The following is a 23,041-nucleotide window of genomic DNA, read 5'->3' as shown; positions in this document are numbered from 1 at the left end:
ACTATGTCTTCCTCAGTTTTGTGTCACCAGACTCCACGTGGTCCAGACAATGTCTGGGAAGTCATAAGCGTTCAATTAACACCCCAAGAACTGATGGTTGACCTGATTGGTTGTGTGCTTTGTTTTTTTAGAAAGAACAGATTTGGGGACTTCCCTGGTGGTCCAGTGGTTAAGACTTCGCCTTCCAATGCAGGGGGTGTGGGTTTGATCCCTGGTCGGGGAGCTAAGATCCCACATCTCATAGCCAAAAAACCAAAACACAGAACAGAAGCAATATTGTAACAAATTCAATAAAGACTTAAAAAAAAAAAATCTTAAAATAAAAAGAACAGATTTCCCAGGCCTCCCAAATTTGCAAATTTTTTGGCAGTTGAATTATTAGCGAACTTTACATTTTACAGTCCTAGCCTCACCTAAAGTCATGGACAGAGATTCCTTCTCCTTCTGTTGCTCCATGCTGACCTGTGTAATTTTAGGTCAGTATGAAGGATTAATGGTGAGAGCCCCTTTTAAATAAGTTATTTTTTTTCTAAAGGTAGGTGGAAATGAGGGTTTTTAAAAAAGTGGCATCATTACTGTAAAATATTCATTTCCCAATCTATACTTAGATTGTCTATACAGTAATTTTGTACTTGACTAAGCACTTCCATAGAAAATAAGAAGGACATTTTCCCTCAGAGTGTAAATTTGCTGAAGTATGATAAGCCGCTACTTCATCTTTTCCCTTAAAATCTTTTTTTTTCCTGTTTCTAGTCAAGCATTTATTAAAACATTAGGAAGAAAATTTAGGTCATCCTTTTAACGTGCACTGACCTAGTTACTTTTTCTTTCTAAGCAACTGTTTAAACTAGATTTATTGAGGAAAGTGGTTGGTTCAGTCTTGCATTAAATCATATAGCACACAACAATGAGGAAAATTTGCAAAGTCCAGCTTATGCTATGCTGCCTCTTTCTCCCCTTTGGTGTCTTTGATTCTGCCCTTTTCCTTTGGATACCAAGGTCTTATTGGACCAGGGCTGTATGTGATTCACTTTTTTTCATATAGGAGTGTCTTTCATTGAAAACCCCTTGATTCATGTTACATGGTGATGATTCTAAAATCGCCATGTTAGTTGGCTCCTTCCCCAAATTAAAGGACACATTAACAAATAACTGGTTAGTGAGTAATGAACATAAACAACAGTCGCACACGTTATTCATTGGGCAGTTTGAAACTGCAGGTCTAATGCCTTCAATTGTCTCTTTGGAAGTTGCCTTTTCAGACATAAAATAGGATAGTACTGTGAGTGCAGTCTTGATAGATGAAAATTCTATATTGTTCCCTTTTTTTGGCAGAAAATTTTCCTTTGCTTTCTCATTCATCACAAACTGACTTCTGATGATTATACAAGCAATTCTCCAAATTTCTTAGAATAATCCTGTTAGAAGTTTTATTAGTCAAAGAATATCTCTGTCCTAGATGGAATAGTTTGGTCCCTTATTCTACTGCTGGCCTTACTGCAAAATTATGGCTGAAATATACAGAGATCTTATGAAAATTTGACTTTGTTAAGGGTCTTCCACTGTTTTTGTTTTTATCCAGTCAATTTGAGTTTCAGGGAAAACTCAGCTGAATAAAACATTTCATGTAAATTTTGTTTGATCTGGTTTACGTTTTTACTTCTAATGAGGCACCGATTCTTAAATCAGCCAGCTGGAATTAATAATCCAGCAGAAAGGCGATGCTGCTAACACAGTCAGCTTTTCCTGTTCTAGGGGATTATGCTCTTAAATAGCCTACTTTATTGTTTGTTGAACAAACCTATCTCCCTTAGTTGTGCTGTCTTTGAAAATGGCTCTGATTTCCTGACAGCGCCTTGGGAGTCTGGAGCGGGGCTTGGAGGGAAGGCTAAGAATCTCCTGCCTTTCCTCCTCTTATGCAGAATCTTCTCTTTCTTCTCTAGGTGGCTGTTCTTTCCACTGCTATCCTGGCCCCATTTCTGCTATTTTGGTCACCTCTATGCCATGGATAGACCTATGGGTTCTCTCTCCCTACATCTTAATCTTACTATCTACCCTTAAAAGCCACAGTTCTCATGTCTACCTTGGGAAATCATACCCATACTTCAAGGCTCAACTAGAAAGCCATCTTCTACTTCCCAGACACCTCAGTCTCTTTCTCACTCTGCACTTCGCTATCATTATGGTTGGTACTGTTTCTACTGCAGTCATTCCCTCTTCCTTACTAGGATAATTTGTGTACATCTTATCTCCCCTACTAGACTGTGCACTCCTGGAAAGTGGAGACTGCATCCTTGTTCACTCTAGAGAACACAGTTCAGTACCTGGTATAAAATAGGATGATTTCTGAAGTGCAGAGAGTATCTTAGAGAATCTGCGCTCACGTTAGCCAATCGCATTCCTTCCGTTTGCATCACTTTCTTTCACCCCAGGTTCCAGAGGTGGCAGGCGTGGCACAGAGGTGCAAGTTCTGAGCTCTCTCTCCTGTGTCTAGGTTAGGCTGGCCAGAGGCTTGCCAACAAGGCCCTGATGAAAGGAAGCCACGTGCAGGGCATGAGACAAGAAAACACAGTTCATTTTGATCGCCATAATGTGCTGTTTATTGGTTTCAGTGCCCATCTCATGGAAATGAAATATTTAGCTTCCTATTCTCCATTTAATACTTGGATTTTAAAAATGTATTATATATGAGCAGAACAGAAAGGAAGCTGCTCCTTCTATTTTTTATGACAATCTGACTGCATTAGAGAGAGATTATAGTTTGATTTCGCAGAGGAATACAAATTTTAATTATTAGACTCTGAAATGTCCCCAAGCAAAATTTCCTTACAATCTCATTAATATAACTTCTTTAAGTTCTAAACTGCAATTTGACTAACCAAAGGCAATGTACTCATGTAACAAAAAGTTTAAGACATTCAGAAGAAGAGTAGTAAAATAAGACTAAAAAATCCAAGCAATTCATTCAAAGCAGCAAGTGACAAATGCAAAAACTACTGCTGTCAAAAATGTAATTGTAAATCCAGAGGAAAAATGTGCAGTAACGTTGCGATGTCTAAGATACCTTTTAACAGTAAAATCTATATGCTACTGGGTATGGGCTGTTTAATGATGTTGCAGAGGAATTCTAATAGCATCCTTGGGCTGAACTCTGGGGAGAGCTGTTTTCAGTAACTCTTGAAGATGTTCCTCATGCCTAATTCATTCATGCAGAGGGTAGGGCAGAGAGCATTATTGCTAGAAAGAGAACTTCAGGGCTTGGCAAGTGACGCAAGGCAAACCCAGGATTATAAAGCAGGAAGGCAGGGTGTGGTGGTACATATTTGAACCTCTGTAGAGACTTCATTAAACAGTGCACCCACGGGGGTACTTAGAGCAAATATGTTAGCAGAAACAATAACAAAGGGCCCTGATAAAAGAAAGCAATACCTAGGACATGAGACAAGAAAACCTGGATCGTGCAGAGGAGAAGCTCAGACAACATATAAAGAAGTAAGACTAGAGAAGAGAGACAAGCCCAGGAGCTGCAACTAAAGGTTTTTCCCTGCTTCCTTTGGAGGAGAAAGTAAAGTGTGAGAACTTGAATTTGTATTCTTTGTAGATGTTTATATACATTTATACCTAAGGCAATTCCGTGGTTATTTTTGCAGTGTATGGATTTACTCTTTTTCAGCATTTCTTAGGTTGTAACCACAAAAGCCCAATATAAAGAATCATTGTAGAGATGGAACTTGCTGACAATTTGAATTAAGATTTTCATGAGTGGGCAGAACCAGAGGTGGCAGATGCACACATATAATTTATCTCACAATTAGAATGTACAATAAAATGCGATTTCTTTATTATATTCATAAATAATTGACCTTCCTCCAAAATCCCTGTTTACTAATTACCAAGAAAAACATTCAAATGTTCTATGTGGTTTAAAGCTGAATTGGATCTAGTAATTTGAATGGTTCATTTAGAAAATAGTCTTTCTTGGCCAGAAATGCCCAGTTAATAACAGAGGCATTCTCTTCTCCTCTCTCTTTCTGCTTTGTTTCCTGAGGTTTGTGGAGAAGGAGTGTGACTTCTATGGTCTTGTGGAGCTGGGGAAGATGCAGGAAGCTCACACTAGATGTTCCTGGTTTACCCACTGTCATACACAACCAGAGTTTGTGGCCGGTGTAACTCTCACTTTGGGTTGGGCTCCTGCAGCCTTGGAGATGACGCTGGCTTGATATCACCAAGGTCCTTACTGGAGCTACAGTACCTCTCAGGTCTGGTGGGAAATCACATTCAGCCTTGACTTTGGGGGTCTGCTCTATAGCTCTTTCTACAGAATCCTTTGTGAGGAGTCTACCGCCGAGCACCTCCCATCCCCCTCACCCCAGACTCTCAACTACTCCATGTGCCCCCTGGTCACCAAGGGTGATACGGGAAAGGCTAATTCTCAAGTCTCTCCATTCCCACTGTCTACACTTTCCTCACGGTTTGAAGTGGCCACACACCAGATAGATGTTGGAGAGGTCATCTCTTACCTGGATCCTAACAGGGATCAGGGACAATAGCCTGTCTCTGACCTCAGTTTACCTCAATGTTATGATGCTGTTCTCCCCCATCTGGGACAAATCCCCCGTGGGGAATATCAGGACCTGTATTAGGCTACTTTACTTTCCCTTGCTTTCTTCTTTCCAGCATTCCTGGGCCTGGAAGGGGTGTATTTTTCCTTTACTTCCTCTATATTTTATTTTCCTCTTTGATTCTAGCCAAGGCTTATTGGAGGACAAGTCTCTTCTCTATACTTTAGAAAGACTGTGGGTGCTGATTCCCCTTGGCTTGGTGACTGATTTGTCAGAGGAGGTTGGAATTATTAAGAAAACCATCTCTTAAGACAAGAGCTGAATCTTGCTGCCGAATCCTAGTTGGAACACCAGAATTTGACCTTTCTCTCTGCATTTCCAATCAGTAGCCACACCTTCTCTCCCACTTAACAACAAAAAATCGGATGTTTTAGGAAACATGCTTAGAAAGACAAAGTTGAAAGCAAATTGATTTTTAGAATATTACATATATTGCACGGCACTGACCCTCCCATCAGGTCCAATGTAAAGTTACTTCCATAAATTTATTTCAGTCTGTGTGTGCCTCAGGTTAAAATAGAACAGCACTGAGGTACAACCAAGGCAGCTGTAATAGTTCCTACCTAGAGACAGACATGCATTTCAGGTTAAAAGTGTATTTCTTGGGGGAAAAAATTCTGTGGCCTAATATACTCTGCCAAAAACACAAAACAAAAGAACATAAACTCTGCATGTGTGTATATACATATAAATGGACACACACTCATATATTTAGTTTTTTAATTATTTATTTTAAAAGTTTTTTTAGTTGTTTTATACTTGATTGATGAAAAAAGAACGTGGATACCATATTCCATTTACAGCCCTGAGAACTGTGTAAGAAATAATCAATTTAAAAGCAACTTCATGAAGCCATGAATATAACGTATTAACTTATATTGTTTAAACAGTGTAAGGTGTTTCCCCATAACATGAGTTAAATTATCTTTACACTTATCTTGGTACCTTTCAAAAATTCAATTCTTGCTTGTCATTTAATTCTAAGGAAACAGTACAGGAGTGATCATAATACATTGACTTATATGGAAAATCATGATAATTCTTTGAGTGGAAAAGAAGTTTGACTTACCCTTCTGGATGAAACTCAGAACATGATCTGAATTTCTTTACTTCTAAGCAAATATTCTGAAAAATGAAATCAGTGATATGTATTTAAACAATCTGTGATTTTAGAAATTTGAGAAACAAGAATGACTGTTGATGAAATGCTTTTAAAAGTTATATTACTTAATATTGGCCCTCTGGGTCTAAGGTTTTTGCTTCAGCTGTAGGTAGCAATGTAATTCTTTACAAATGCATGTCCTATTATAGGTACACATATCCGCATTCCTAATATAATGTTTCCAATCTTTTGACATCAAAAACACTATTCCATGAAAAGTTGCCTCTTAGTTATGAAACTTACAAGAAGCTTTTTGGATATGAAATCATACGCCTGGTGGTATTTATCCAAAACTCCAGCAGTCTGCTGAAAAGTGAAACATCCCTAAAACCCTTCTGTTTGAGTTGCAAGGGACTTCAGTGATCCATCTACACTTTCTAATGGAAAGACCGTTCTCCTCTCCTTGGGGAAAAAGAGTGTAAAAGAGAGACTTCTGTCTTCATACAAACATCTGTTAACATAGCACCATCTTCTACAATCAGGGATATTTTATCCTCCTGATTTTACCTGCTTTAAATCTAACTTAAAATGTCCCTTTTGTTTGACTTAGTTCTTTTGACTTTAGAATTTTAGCTTTTCTGACATTATTTTACTTCCATTATTTTTTACATTGTATTTTTCACTGGGTACACATCTCTCCTTTTGTCATTTTAAAAACTGGAATTTACCCTAAAGCTTCTTTTGCAACAAACTGGTTTCATTGGGCACATCCTTTTTCCTTTCTTCAGAACCCATCAGCTATTCAATAACTAGAATTCTACTCTCAGGTTAACCTTATGATTCTTCTATTTAAACACAAAAGGAAGACTAAAATGGGTTTGCCTGATTTCTACATAGCTATACGTATTATAGTTGTGTCTGGAAACATCTGGAAAAAATTTCTTTTTTTTTTTTTCTAAGTCAATGACATGATGCAATTATTAGAAGAAATTAAGTAAAAAGGTACAGGAATCTATGTTTAGTGCTCCAGCTACTAGATTCTAGAGGTGACTTTTCTGCTGTGTCTGTACTTCCTCACTGATGGTCAGAAGAGGCTAGACTTATAAGATTCAGTTTTTCAAAATACTCCTTTTGAAAATGGTGTAAAAAATGCTTTAAATACACAGTTTTCAAATAGTGATTATCTCTGGTGTAGCATTACGGGAAACTTTTTCATGTTCTTCTGCCTCCCTGTGTTTTCTAATTTTCCTGCAAAAAAAAAAAAAATTAAAAATTCAATAGTCTCAGTTCTACAAAAAACCAGTGCATATATTTCACTCAACTTATGTATCACTAATGTTTATCCTAATCAAACTGTCATGCTTTTAGCCTTGCTGTTTTCTACTGTGGTTTCTTATTGCCGAAACTCAAGAACCTCATGAATTTCTCTTCCCCGAGAGCTATATCTGTAGAATGCAAAAAGAACCCATGGACATATTCATTCATTTGGCTATTTGGTCACCTGTTGTTATTGAAACTTTTTTTTTTCCTAAAATTGAACTGAACTCAATTCAACCGGATTATTTTTCCAAAGACAGCCAGGAATTCTCCTTTAAACCGATTTCCTCTGACACCCAAATAAATGCAGAGTCCAGTTGTCGTCAGCACTGCTGTCTAGTCTGTAACTGCTCCATCTTGGATACCCAAAATCTTATTTTCAGGGTTATTTTGGCATCTGGATGCAACCTAAATTGCTAGAATTGGACCCCCAAAAGAGATGCTGACAGTTTTTATCATTCCTTTTCCCTTCTACCTTCATGCACTGCCATTTTCCCCTTTGGGCTGTAAGGAGAGATCCTTTGAAATGAAAAGCATACTCCAGCATTTTGTTTACTTGTAGTTTTGTTCAGTGCTAGACCTGGATAGTTGCAGAGGATGATGTGGCTCTGTAGTCTTAGTTGAATTTGATACCTTTTAAAAATATATAATTAATTAATTAATTTATTTTTGGCCACATTGGATCTTTGTTGCTGGGTGTGGGCTTTCTCTAGTTGCGGTGAGTGGGGGCTACTCTTCGTTGTGGTGCGCGGGCTTCTCGTTGCGGTGGCTTCTCTTGTTGTGGAGCACAGGTTATAGGCATGTGGGCTTCAGTAGCTGTGGCACGTGTGGGCTCAGTAGTTGTGGCGCACGGGCTTAGTTGCTCGGCGGCATGTCGGAGCTTCCCGGGCCAGGACTCGAGCCCGTGTCCCCTGTGTTGGCAGGAGGAGTGAGTAAACAAATGAGAGAAACCTGCCAATCATGAAAGCTGTGCCCAGTGGTCCAAGAGTATGACACTGCTCAGTGTTGGCTGGGTCCTATTCGTAATGGTCTGTTGAGACTTAGGCGACTCTGTCCCTTTACAGAGAATAGACAAATCACAACACACGCATGCTGTACCACTACAGTGGTAATATAGCATTTTCTTGAGACCTACTATGTTTTAGGCACCTTGATCAGACTTTACCTATATTATGACATTAAGAGATAAGTATTGTTCTTGACATTTTTTGTGGATTAGGAGACTGAGGCTTAGACACTTTACTTGGTCAAAGTCATATACACACAGGATAGATGCAAGATTAAAACCCTGGTTTTTCTGAGTCTGATGCCCCTGATCAAAGCCGCACGTGATACTGCTCTACACAGTACCCGCCCGGTAAAAGGAATTAGGGCTGCGGTCTATGAGAAAAGGCTGTAGAAACTGTTGGGAGAGCTGTGGCAGAAAGGGTAGAGGGAAGAAAACTTGTGGTGGGAGGAATGGAAACTGATGTCAAATATTTTAAGGGTTATAATGTGGAAAAGAAGTTTGATTCTTTTCTTCTTTTTTATGACTCCAAAGGAATACAAGGATTGTGGAGTAGCAGTCACTGAACCATAGATTGAAGAAAGATCTTCCTAGCTGTCAGTTGTGTACAGAATAGAGCTGCTTTTGGAAGAAGCGAGATCCCAACTCTAGAGGTATCGCATAATTGGCAGAGATGGAGTGGGAAATATGCATGATGGGCTATCTTTTAAAAATTCCTTTCAACAGTGAAATATGTGTATAAACACACTTTGTAGATTAGAGAAAATTGATCTGGAAACTCATGTATTTTAACAGGATTTACACTAAGAGCTGTTTTACTAGTAACAATGAGAGTAAACCACATGCATTGTCTTCTCAGTTTCCTGAGTGTTCAGAGGTGTGAACTTTTGAGATGTTTGCCATGGTGGTTGGGGGTCTGTTGTTGGAGAGACCTAAGCGATTCCTCCTAAAATAAAGTCTGTTACTCTGATTTCATTTGTTACTTGCCCAAGACCAGTATCTATTGTGGCTTTTGGATGGACAGAGTGGGCAAAAGCTGTGTTCATACTAAGAGACGCACTCTGAACGCTTGCTCTTACTTATCCTCTCTGAGGTGGACATAATGCATCAGATTGGCGAAGGTGGAAGGAGAAAGTGTTGGCACATCTATGGTGCATTCAAACCTTGAGTAGACAGTAGTGACTCAGGACATTTCCTTTTAGCAACCAACTGCCTCGGGGATACTCCGCCTTTTCTATGTATCTCCAGTCGGGATTTCCTGACTGGTATGCCATTGTGCTTTTCATTTAGAGTGCATAAATCCAGAAGTTGTGTGACTCACCAGGTAACATAGCAGTGTAACCACGAGTGATGGCTTTTGAAAGCACTGACCACTTTGAACTTGAGAAGACAAAATCAGGGCTTCCCACAACTGATCTTGATCAACAACGTTGCAGTAACATTGCATTGAATCATTTACTCAAAATGATACTTGAAACACAATGATAATATCTTTTCCCCAGAAGCTTCCATGTTACTTCTTAATCACAACTAAAGACAAATAAGAAGACCCTGAAGCAGTTTTAGTTTCAGTACTTTCTGGAATGTACCATGGGGTTGAGAAAAGTGTTATGCCAAGATGACCTTGGGTGGAGGCGGAGCTTCCTCAGAATAGGAAGAGGAGAGCAGAGGCAGCACTTAACTCCTCCTAGAGCGAGGCAGATGTGACTGTTGTCTATTTTATAGTCTCCTTTATTATCTTGTTAATGTTTAATTTTTATTTTTATTGAGGTATTTTTTGTACATAATTTTAAAACTCAAATAATATTAAAGCGTGCTGTCCCTCTCACCGTCTCATTTTCCACTCCCCAGGTATAATCATTCTCAACTCCTTCAGGTATTGCTTCCATTAATCACCTATATATTTCTAATGGCATGATTCTATTACTACTTTATCATATTTTATGTCTTAGCTGTTACCCATTGACTGTAGAAGATGAAGATTTTGCTTTCTTATACCCCTCTTCATGCAGACATATTTGTTCTTCCTGAAAACTTGAAGAATAGCTTTATGGTTAAGTCCATATTCAGGGTTTTCATTATTTTGTACTTGTAAATATTCACTGCTAAGTGTATTTCTTATGCAAACTTGTATTTTTGCTATGAATTTGTTGCTTTTTTTTTCTTTTGCTCGGCTCTCTTCAAGTTTCTGGTTAAGATTTCCTTTATCCTTTAACAGCTCTGTAAAATAACTTTCAATTCTCTTTCCACACATTTTCATCCCTCTTTAGCTATAGTCCTGTGACTTATCTTTGCTGTCATTCAGTGAGATCTCTTGCATTACAGTTTCTACTTCTTGGATATCATGTCTTGATCTTTTTGGTTTAATTCTTTGTTTTGATGGAGCATAACCTCCAGCAATCTCCTAAAATAAAGGGTGCATAGAAACAACATCTTTGGAGAGCTTGGATGTCTGAAAATGTGTCTATTCCATTCTAATGTGTGATTAATATTGATTTGGATTTGAGAAAGTTGTGCTCTCTACAGGGGAGGAATCATGGTAAGAATCCACGGTCTCTGACAAAACCGTCCAGTCTAGTGTGCATGTAGAAGGAAAGTGGCCTGAGGACAAATTCAGAGTCTACTGGCAGCAGCTTCTCTGGATGTCACCAGGACAAAGTGAATTCATTTTTATTACTTAGAATCGTTGGCATTATTTGAAAAGATGCTGGTGTGCTGTTATCTCACTGGGTACTAGTGACGCATATCCATTGGTAGGTAATGATCCATCTTAGGTAGCTATCCATCTATTATTAGAAGGAAATGGGTCACATCAGACCACATTGGTTTCATGTGTGATCCAAATAGAATATGTGCCTTCCCTTTAAGAAAAGAATGTATAGGTAGAAAGATTGTATGCTCTAATTCTGAGACTCTTCACCTGAAGTCTTCTATAGATCGTTTATGTGGGTCCTTGAATTCCTTAGACTTAGATACAAATTTTACTTGTGTTATTATGTACTCTAAGCTTCAGTGACCTAATAATAAGGTGAAGATAATATTAATACCACCTCATATGATGGTTGTGATTTTCAGTATTTAGATATTAGAATATATAAAATATATAAAAATACTTAAGGAGACCCATGACACACAAAAAGGTGAGGAACTACTGAACTCTAATCCCCCTCTTTCCTCCACTTAACTGAAGGAAAAACAGATTACATAGAGGTTTGCGTCCTGTTGATATGACATTTGCTTTTAGCACAGCTGAGTACAGCCCGCCGGTTTTCTGTCTCCTTGACCAAATTCTTCCCACGTTAGGTTCAGCCAGGTTTATATTTGAGCCTTATCTATCATTATTACTCACTTATTTTTCAAGGGAAGGTGAGGTGAAAGTTCTTTGTTCTGAGATTCATTGCCTACAATTAAATGTGGCTGAAAGTTGCCTCTGAAACCAGAAAGTGTCAAGGAAGCAGCATTTAATTTTGTCGTTATTCATTCTTCTTACCTGGCCAGGAGAAATATGTAAATAAAGATAAATCAATGTAGAGGCAAAATCTTGACAGTATTACATGACTGAAGTGTACATTGGAATCTTAAGGCAATTACAACCATGTTAGAACAAGAAACACTCTGCTACAGTGCTTTTGACCAAGGAGATCAGGGTCTTTGTTTAATTGATCTCTTTTACGAAGTCAGTTAATGTAACTATGTGGAAGTAGGCTAATTAGTTGACATCCTGTGATCAGAAAATATTAAATTTTGATTATTAATTACATATAATTTTTACATGTATATTATTTACAAAATGCTTTCACATATTATTTTATTTAAAAACAACCTGGTATAGTAAACTATCATTGCCCATATTTACAAAGGAGAAACTGAGGACAGAGATCGGAAGAGATTTGCCTTAAGTCGTGTAGCTAATAAGGGTTAGCACTGAAACAAGAGTACTTGCCTTCTGATTCCAAGTTCAGTTTTTTTTTCCATCACACCACGTGGCCTCTTAATCACCATTAGTCATGCTGCTCTTATTCTCCAGCGATGGATACATTACAGAGGTAAGGGTGAAACTGGAGTTGGCCATGCTGTCCTTGAGGGTTTGCAGCTATGCCCTGTGCAAAAGAAATATGCTCTGTTAGCCTGCCAGGTATGACCAGGCTGAGGGTTTGTGACCTCAAGGACCAGCCAGATATAGGATCCCAGGGAATTGGGGCCAATGCAGTCATTCACCAAGAGATCAACTTTACTTCTTCTATTTCAGGTAGGTGTTAATAGTACAAAGGACATGAGGCAAGTGTGCCAACAAAGATTTATGAAGTTACCACACTCCTCGAAGGACCCAGCATAATGTAATTCATGTCCATTTTTTTGTCAACTGTATGAATCAATAACAATACTATTTAAAATGATGTTGAGTCAAGGTTTTCATCCCATGGTTTAACCTAAGAGGTAAATCACATAAAAATGTTGCTCATGTAAACAATTGCTTTTCATTAACCTCATCTTTTTTTACTTTAATTTTTTTTTATAAAAAGGAAAAAATACACAAAATTTTACTTTGTGAATAAATCTGCCACATGCAGGACTTGAAGTGATATTACTAATGCAGTGAGCATTTCTGGCTTGCTTGAGATGGGGAATAAAGTGTTAAATCTTCCCCTGCTCTAGATTTAACACAGGTGGGACCTCAAAAGGTCTTGAACATTATTAGTGGTATTTTTTTTTAAAGTGTCCTGATGGACAAAGGGTTTGAATCTCATTCCCATTTGGTGATGGTCATGGCCAGGACTGCAGAAGCCAACACTGCTCTGCATACACTAGAGACGTTGGCTTCACCAAACATGGTCTCATTTTCTCATAAATAGAGAAATGCCTCTTTAGCAAAGAGCTTATAATTTTTTATGTGAAATAAAAATTATCCTTTTTGGACAATATTTCTGCTGGAGTCCCTGGATAATTTACCTCCTTTCCTTTTGCACGGCTGTAATTGTTTTGAACACTGTATACATCTAGATTGAAGAAACTCTTTCAAGGAGACATCTTAGGAAACACTTAAGAATAATATTCAGCTTCATGTCCTGCATTCTTTAGATACTTAACAACTGAGTTTTACCCACCCCCCAATTTCTCTCATTCCATTTTCACAATTTTCTTCAAAAACAGCCTCTCAAACTTCTCTATTTTATATCTACATTTAAGCACAGTTTTCTCCACCTTTGCTTTAGTAATTTGAAGAAGGCCCCTTGGGGAGCACCTCCAAACTCCATCTGGTCCTTAGTTTTATACTGCCTCTGCTCACCAGCCAATCTTTGTGGTCTCTTGCAAGGAGCCCAGGCATAATGCGGGGGTCACTGAAGAGGCTATGTATAAACCATAAAAAATTACTAATTTAATAATTAATTGAAAAATTTAAAATTAACTTCCATTCAACCACTACTTCATTCATATTGGTGTCTTCCAGTTGTCTATATCTGAAAAGTCCAGGTATATTTCCTCAGTATTCTACTTGCTGGAGAGATGGGGGGAGGGCAGGCAGTGTCGGTAAACAGCTAAGCAACTGCTGGACTACCTTGATGGTACGCTGTCAATCTGCTTTGCTACCTTCCCCTAGTTCTGATTGTGGTTCTGAATTCTTTGAAGACTAAAAAGAAATTTCTGTACTTAACAATTGAACTAACAGCTTGACTAGGGGAAAAAATACTGCTGAAATCTGTCAATGAATGTCGCTAACTTACGTTGCATTTATAGACAGGGAGAAAACTAAACCTCGCAAGTTCTTGGAAAGATGTGCAAGCTGGCTGACAGGTGTGACATCTCAGCAAAATAAGTTAAGGCGACACTGAGCAGTGAGTTTTGTCCAGTGAGACTTGATTGGTCACAGATGACAATTCCAGCTCCCTGAGGTGTTTCTCCAGTGTCTATGATTAATATCAAATGTCAAGTAAGGCTCACTTCCAACAATAAGGTCTAAGACATACTCAGTTAAAGCAACATAGGATTTTCATTTCCCATAACCCAGTGAAGCTATCCAGACATTTCCTGGGGGATTATCCCCAGGATGAATTACATAAAAGGGGAGCTACAAGGGCTTTCTTCCTTAAGTAAAACTTCAAGCAGTGCACAACAGAAGCAGATACGTATCACTTGCATGAGGAATGGTAGGACAGGCTTTTTTTTTTTTTGCCAAAGGTGTTGGATAGGTTAAGATAGAAGATTCTGAGATAGACTCAGATGAAACCTGGATAACACGTAATCATGGAACAAATGATTTCAACCAAAACCAAAGTTTGGTTATGTATTTTCAGAGTAGAAAAAGAAGAGGTGTTCTTTGTCTTTTTCACTATTGATGCATACATTCTACAGTATAATTGATGATAAATGTGGTGCGTCTATACATGTGTGTATATTTTCTTGTTTTTGATGCCTATAATAGCCAAGGGTCTAAGCATCAGCAGTAAGAAAATCTATATATTCGTTTTGCAAAAACATTTTTATAGGAGATGTTTAAAATAAGAAGTATTAACATAGTTTATGTAGAAGACCTAGATGGTTTTCCACCTTTTGTCCCCAGAAAGGGGTTATTTGCAAGCCCTAAATTGTGGGTGTGTCCCTGCTTCAGATGAATCACACTTTTGGGAGAGGTCATAAGTTGGTAACAAGATTATATTTATCATTTAATATTTAATTCCTTCGGTTAGTGTCTCAGAAGAAATCAAGAAAGTTCGAATTAAACCCATTTTCTTTTTTGCCCCCTACATCTTACTTATCACTTCTATCTTTATGCCTCTCTCTTTACATATTTATTTGTCAATAATTCCACAAGGATTTGAAGTTGCTTAAAACAAGAGTGTGAATAATAAAATAATATTGTAGAAATACAAAGTCAAGATTGAATAAATCCTTATTATACATAAAGGGAAAATGGATTTTAGGGAATGGTTTAACAAGCATACGTGACGAGGAATCTGAATTTGAGAGTGCCTAGTAGAGGGATCTGTACTGCTAGTGCTTTATCAGACCAAATCTTTATGTACTGTCAGTGAAATGCCGATTTTTGGGGATCTTTGTGGTTGGACAAGTCAATAAATGCTATATGCCTAGAAGTGACATTGATAGTTAGGTTGGTTTGAAACTAAGTTTATATGACACCAACATTAGCGATTACAAAGTAAAAAAAAACAAAAAAACAGAGCGTTGAAGATGGAGGCAGATCCTGACCTCACCTTTCCACAGACACAATAAATCTACAATTACACATGGAATAATTCCTTTGGAAAGGGACCTGAAATCCGGATGAACAGAGCCTCCACAATTTAATGTTTTGCTTATTTGATAAGCAAAATTTTTCATTTTTCATTTTCATGTCTTGTGTATTTATTAGTGAGTTTGAGAATTTTTGTTTTCTGAGAAAATTACATATTTATATTCTTTACCTTTGTCTTTTCCTTATAGATTTAAAGAAAGTCTGCATATATTAGGGAAATTAGCTTTTTGTCTATTTCAGTTTTAAAATATTTTCTTCAGTTTGATTTTTTTCCTTTAACTGTATTTATGGCAACTTTGTCATAGACAATTAGGAGTTATATAGTCTTGCTTGCAGTTTTTTTCTTTAATGCCTTCCTTAATGGTTTCTTGTCTTGTTTGGAAAGACATTTTACTTGGAAAGGCCTCTAGTTGTAATTTTTTCCGTATTTTTTTCTAGTGTTATTTCAGTTTTTTTTTTTTTTAACATTTAGAACTTTAAGTGATATGAAATTTATCTGAATATGTGGAGTGAGGTGAGCATCTAATTTTATTTTCTTCCATTTGGATATTTTTCCTATTATCATTAAATATCATTGAATAGTCCATTCTTTTCCCACTAATTTGAAATTCTGCTTTTATCATATACTAAATATCCATGTATTTATGGATCAGTTTCAGTACTGTATTTTCTTCCTTGAATCTACTTGTTAATTTCTGCATCGGGACTATGCATTAATAAGTACTGTAACCTTTATGTATCTTTTGTTATTGTAGGGAAGTGCCTTTTTATTATTCTTATTTTTCATAACATTCAAGTCTTTTCGGTCGTGATTACTTTTCAAGCAAGGGGCATTTATTTAGAACATCTGTTTAGGTCATCTTTTACGTTCGTTAAAGTTTTATAGTTTTCTTCTTATAAATTTACACATGTCCTCGTATTTACTTTTATGTAGCTATTTTATACATTTTGTTCCTCTTATTGAGATTTTTTTTACTGGATATTCTTGGTATAAAGGAAAGCTTTGGGTTTTTAAAAAATATTAATTTAGCTTCTTATTAAATTCTGTTAGTTCCAATTGTTTCCCATTGATCCATATCCTTTTGAAGATTTCTTCTAGCACATGACACTATATGGCTGCCTCAAGTTCTGATTCAACCCACAAGACTTGGCTCAAGTGTCTGCTCCTCCAAGATCTCCCTCCCTTGTGCAAGGGGCACCTGTGGCATAATAGAATGAGCATGGAAGGTACACTGAGAACACAGGAGCTGAACACTGCTTTATATACCATATTAGCTAGGATTGGGTTCAGCTCCACATATCAGAAAACATGAAAAGAAGAGCAGTTTAAACACAAGATTTTTTTTTTATTGGAGTATAGTTGATTTACAATATTGTATTAGTTTCAGAAGTACAACAAAATGATTCAGTTTTACATATATATATATATATATATATATTCTTTTTCAGATTCTTTTCCCTTATAAATTATCATAAAATAATGAGTATAGTTCCCAGTGCTATATAGTAGGTCCTTTTTGGTTATCTACTATATATATAGTAGTGTGTATATGTTAATCCCAGACTCCTGAGTTTTTTCTTGCTATGAAAGAAGTCTGAAGGTGGGAGTCAAGGGCTCGTTGGGTGGTTTACAAAGTTGTCTGTGACATCCCTAGGACAAGACCCTTGTCCTTAACGTTCCAAGGAAGTGTTTCTATACCAAAGGTTATGTCTGATTCCAGGCCGGCAGCAGGAGGAGGAGCTGAAGAAGCCCATCATGGCCCTTCCTTTAAGGCCACTTCTTTAGCATCACCCATACTCCTTTTATTTACAGTCCATAGGGTAAACCTACCCATGTGGCCACGGCTAGCCGGGAAAGAGTCTGGGGAAAATGGTTGTTGCTGAAGTAGTTGTTAATGAGCCCTGAAATTGGGATGTTTATTACTTAGGAAAAGTGGGTAGAGAGGGATTTAGCCATCTCTTCTGAGTCACTAAATTCAAGAGTGAATGTACGCCAATTCAGTTTTTTTCCAAAAAGAAAAAAGAAACCATTTTTTTTCTGTTGACAAAATAATATACTTCCATTGGAAACCATTCACACAAATCAAAACATGTGAAGGAGAATAACTGACATTCTACCACTCAGATAAATCCCCATTGCTATCTCGGTGAATATTTTTTCATATATCTCCTTGAATATACACCACACAATTTTGCAGAAATGGCATCTTTTCATCCATTCCTTGCTTTCTCTAAATCTGCTGGGTGGCATGCTTTGCCTTACAGTGTTTACACTTATGGTTGTCTTGGTCTGCAGTGCCCTTTCTTCAGCTGTGAGTAAGAATCACATCCTCACTACCCCCCTCCCTTTCTCAGCATAGCCACCTCTTTGCTTCCTCACTGTGGCAAGGTGCCTCATTTCCTTCAGGGTTTTGCTCAAATGTCTTTTTCTCAGTGAAGCCTCCTGATATCCACTCCATTTATAATTGTACTCATCATCCTCCTTTTCATATTTTATTTTAATTTTCTCCATAGAACTTATCACCTTTTAATATGTTATTTAAATTCAGTTATTTTCCTATTTTCTGTTTCTTCCCAAGACCATGGAAATTCCATGAAAGTAGGGGTTTTTGTCTTGTCCGCTGCTTATCCAGTGCATAGAATAGTGCTCAGCCCAAAGTAAGTACTCAATAAATCCTTGTTGAATGAATAAAGTCACAGCACCTCCTAAAACCCGATCACATCATTAGTTGTGAGGATTAAATGAGATAACATGGATGACAGCACTTAGCACAGGGACAGATGGCAGAGGCTCAAAAGAGGGATGGTGAAGCTCCTTTTACGTCTAAATCTGCTTTCCATGCTTCTACCAGAACACCTGCCATCGTATCTTTAAAGTTTTATTTAAATGTTTATTTCACCCGTAAGCCCCATGGACTCTTTGAAGGTTTAAACTATTCTTATTTGTTTTTGCATCACTGGCATTGACCATAGCCTAGTATACAGTAGGTGCTCTATAAGTCTGAGTTGACATGAATCCTTTGTGGCTATTCCTAAATCTGCAGACACTGCCATACTTCCTAATCTCTAAATGCTTTCCCCTGCTCTCTGTACTGAAATATTTATGAAGCTATTTGGTACTCAGAGGAAATCAAGTTTTAGCACAGCTGAGGCTCTCTTCTCTCTCTAGTCAATGGTTTTGTTGAAAGCTCATTTTAATAAATGCACTAGAGAGGCATTTTTGAATAGGAAAGAATCATTCAGCTTTGTGAAATGTCCAGGTGGAATAAGTATTAGATACTTTTGTTATTTCTGCCACTTTGGTTAATGAAGCTGTCCCCTTTATAATATAATTAGATCAAGAACAATCCTCTCACCAAATATAAAGTGACACACATAGGGTCTTGTTATTAGAGCATTCCCTCGGAAGGGTAACAGGAAACCATTCAAACACAGGACTTGAAATACTAGGGTGAATACAGCCAGTTAAGAAAATGGTAAGTGATTTCATGAGAGAAATTCTAATCTTACTAAAGATTAGAATTCAGTGTCCCTTTTGTATCAAATAATCTTTTATTTTTTAGGATCCAGAGGAAGCTGTAGCATAAACATGTTTTTATTTTCCCTGGATGGGACATTTCTTCAAGACTGTGGTAACATTTGTACTTCTAAATACAAAGTCAGAATTCAAGGAGAAAAAAAAAGTGTGCCTATAGTGATCTCCTGGAGACTGAAGACAAAATTGGTCTTTTAAATTCAGTAGTCTAGCTCCTGTGAGCGCAAGATAAGTCAACAAAAAGCAAAGAGTCCCCAGAGGTACAATTCAGCTCCTCTTCATGGTCTATTAGGCCCGATACTTGTCTCTCAGAGAGGACTTTCTTTCATCTAAGTCGTAGAAATCAGTGTTATACATAAAGTGGCAAGTCCACTGCACTAATTTGCACTTTGGTTGCCTGACTTTTCCTTCCATCCATCCAGCCCATCCCCCCTAAATGCCCCTGTACACATTTTCCAGAACAAGTATTGCATTTCTTCAGGGTTTGATAAACATATACATCTTTCTTATCCAAAAATGTCTACATACAGTCAAGAAAATGGACTCTGTAGAACTGAAACATCTTGGACTTTAACTGAGATGCACCGAGTTCATCCACTAGACTAAATGGCTTGAGCTCTGTATCGATCATTTACCGCTACTGTAGCTGAAGTAGGATAACTTTTTTGTAAACCATGCACCACATATTTTTGGGTGTGGCACAGATGCACCCTAAATCTTTACACAGCAAATTACTAAAGCAGTGTGAACACATAGGTTAAATCATGTTTGAATTTGTAAAGTTGTAAGGTTTCAGGACTTTGCTGTAGGATTTCATGTGGTTTATAAGGAAGAGGTAGATAACCTAATGTCCTTTCTCCTTTAAAACTTCCTCTTCTTCTGTTTGAAGATGCCAGACACCTTTTGGAAGTAGTGAGCTTAGTTGGAAAAGCCTGAGCTTTAGCATCTGGAAGAACCAGGTTCACATCTCCTTTCTGTCATTTCCTAGCTTTGTGGCCTTTGAACACCTCTTAATCTATCTGAATCTTATAAAACACAGACAGTAGCACCTGTTTTATAGGATGAATGTAAGGGGAAAACAACGTTATGTTGCTTGGTTTTTATATAAAGCAGGAGCTAAATAAATGGTAGCTGCTTATTTACCACATTGTTTTGTAAGATTTTAGTATTTTGTTTGGGGAATTCTCTATAACAGATGATGTTTTAGTTGACTAAAACAAAAAGCATATTGTAACTTATAGCAGTCCATACAGATAAAAATTTTAGAGCCATTTCAATAGTTCTTAAAGCATTGTTATTAGTAATATTTACCCTGTCACTAAATAAAGGTTATTTAACTTACACATTATGATTTTGTGTTCTATATCCATAGATGAACATGGCTATTCTTTCCAGGGCCATTCAGAGTGGCTGTCACATATGGTAATACCATTCTGTGTATTTTTTGGAATAACCTTGAGTTATTAGTTTGGGGAAGGGGTAAGATGAGAGAGAAGATGTGCTGGGGAATCACTTAGAAATGAACAGAGTGTGGATAACTTAGGATGCCTAGAGGACAGAATGACTGAATTGTTTTAAAGGTTGATATGTAGGATGTAGAGGGACATTTAGCAAGACAAGAACCAATGTGAGGTTCATTGCACAGAGAAGGAAAATGGTAGGGGTGGGAGTGGTAAAAACATGCTGGGTTTTTTTAGACTTTAGTTGGTCAGGCTGTGGGAGGGTAAACAGATTGAAAACCCAGTTTGCTTATCGACAGAATAGCTGAGAGAAATTACATGAAAATGAGAAAAAACACTTCAGGTCATTTTGTTCTATTGGAAGTGAAAACTTTACAGACCCAATGCCGACAAACAATGAACTTTAATTAAGCCTGGATTGTTTGTGTGAATCTGTGTGTATTATTTTTCCCCCTAGGCATTCCTCTTTAGAGGCATGACGGTCCATCTGAGTTATTATTTTATTGGCTTTGATGAAATTTCCCCCACTCACTTCAGCAATGGTGTTATTGATGCAGTGATATTGGTTTCTAAAAGTCCTTTCTGGCTTATATCATGATCTCATTGGCATTTAATTCAAACCCAGGAAGCGAGGAGAGAACTCCTATTTTATAGGCAAGATGTCTGCAAAGTCAAGGGTGCCCGGCAGTGAGCACAATGGCTAATACTTTGAATTTTCTGGCATGAAAGTATCAAATGTGTCCAGTATTTTTGTTGAAACCGTGTGGCAAAACTAAAGCCTCATATTTGGCTTTGTTCAGTTACAAGTATTTTAACAGGAAGCCAAGAGGAGCATGACAAGGTCGGGGCCACAGAGGAAGGGTCCTGTGTTGGAAGGGTCCTCCTGCTTCTGGAACAGAGGCCTGTTGGGACCGTGGGGGGATGGGGGCGTGTGGCTCTGACACACTCCTGCAGTGTGCGCGGTGGTGGGCCAGATGGAGAAAAAGAGAACAACCGCATCCTGGAAGAGATGCAAAGGCCCCGATGAGAGAGCATCCTTAGGAAACTGGGAGGTGAGGGAAGGAAAAAAGCTAGGTTAAGGAGGCTCGGGGGGCCAGCCAGCTGAATTGGTCTGGAAGGATTCTGGAGACGGACTGCTAAATCCTTTGGTGGCTCTTACGCTTTCAGCACATTGGCAAGGACAAATTATCCTTTTTGAAAGAGCTGGGAGGGGTGATCAGAATCACTTAGTGAACCCCAGGTCTGGTTTTGGGTATGTCACCAACAAACTCACTAGATGACTCAGGACTTGTAATTTATCTTGAAAAGGAGTTTAGTGGAATGATCAATGAAGACCTCAGGCATTTGGGTTGTTGTTAATATTTATTCTAATTAGTGGATGACACAGAACTGGTGTGACTTGAAAGAAAAATTAGGAACTTCAGTGGAAAACTGTCAAAGGCAAAATTTGCATATACAGTCCTCAGATATTCAGATTCAGAACGTGAAGGAGAACACCAGACAGAAGGCTTCCTCTTTACTCTGAAGTCCTGCTTGTTTAGAAGCTCCTTTGACAGAATGTCCACAGCTTGACTTTCTGTCTTTCCAATTCCACTTTTGAAAATTCAGTTTAGGGAAGGTCACTTCTGAAAATTCAGTTTACAGAAGGTCAGAATTTGTACTTATAACGCAAGGGAGATAAGAAGTAGGTGACTCTTTCTTCTTAGGAGCTGGGATCATGGATAGTACGGAATTCTTCATTTTTAAAAGCAGCAAGCAATCTTGGCAGTAGAGCTTCTTAATTCTGGTCCAGGAAACATATAAGGCCTTCCATTTAGGAGGCGGCACTGAACCAGTGAACTCTGGATTCTTCGTAATTAGTTTGTAGAAAGATAAGTGCTAGTTAAAAAAAAATAAAACCCACAACTTTGGACATTTGGTATTTACTGAGAGGACCTTTCTGTTGGGGGAAATATGGCCTTAGGAGCAATTAGCTAGCATTTATTGCTGTAGGTAACATACCTTGCTTTTCAATCTTGATTTACAGAGAAACTTGGAGTAACTTTCCACTAAGCAAGGAGTTTCCTTTTTGCCTATTCAGTTTCTCATCTTTATTTTCACAAATAATTTTAATATCTAGAACATTTTTCCTTAGGTCTTTTTTCATCTGTATGAAATTATTAAATTCTAATTAAAAATTAATTAAGGAGTTAAATCCAAATTCTAAGCATGGTTTATTACTGTTTTTCACCTCTGAATAGCCATCTTGCCTTAGGTAATTACTTCACTGAATGTGGCCTCAAGATGTGTTTTTACAACTCCAGATTCAATGTTTGCTAATGCAAAATGCAATCAAACAGCTGGTTGGTTGTTCTGCAAAATTGCAAACCAGCAGAATACTTTCTCTTAATTAACTGAATATAGAGAAGACCATGTGGTCATTTCTTCAGTGTGTCCATTATTAAGAATCTGACTATTAAAAAGGCAAATGACAACTATTTCTTACACTGTGCCTATGTGTGGTGGGGAAAAGGAGGGAATAGGAAAGGAATTAGATGATTTGAACCTTTAAAAGCAGGTTGCCTTGGACTTCCCTGGGGGTCCAGCAGGTAGGACTCCGTGCTTCCTATTCAGGGGGCCCGGGGTTCGATCACTTGTTGGGGAACTAGATTGCATATGCATGCCGCAAGTTAAGAGTTCACATGCCGCAACTAAGAGCCCGCATGACACACTGAAGATCCCGTGTGCCGCAACGAAGACCCAGAGCA

The 23,041-nt window shown here is 37.9% G+C and overlaps 1 long non-coding RNA gene across 1 annotated transcript in view; it reads left to right on the top strand.

Moving 5' to 3' along the window:
- Positions 1–23,041, top strand: part of LOC141278714 (uncharacterized) — a 76,908-nt gene that overhangs the window by 52,293 nt on the left and 1,574 nt on the right. The window lies entirely within an intron of this gene.

This window comes from Tursiops truncatus, chromosome 5 (genome assembly GCF_011762595.2).
Source record: "Tursiops truncatus isolate mTurTru1 chromosome 5, mTurTru1.mat.Y, whole genome shotgun sequence".
NCBI classification, from domain to species: domain Eukaryota; kingdom Metazoa; phylum Chordata; class Mammalia; order Artiodactyla; family Delphinidae; genus Tursiops; species Tursiops truncatus.
This window is presented reverse-complemented; position numbering and strand designations above follow the sequence as displayed.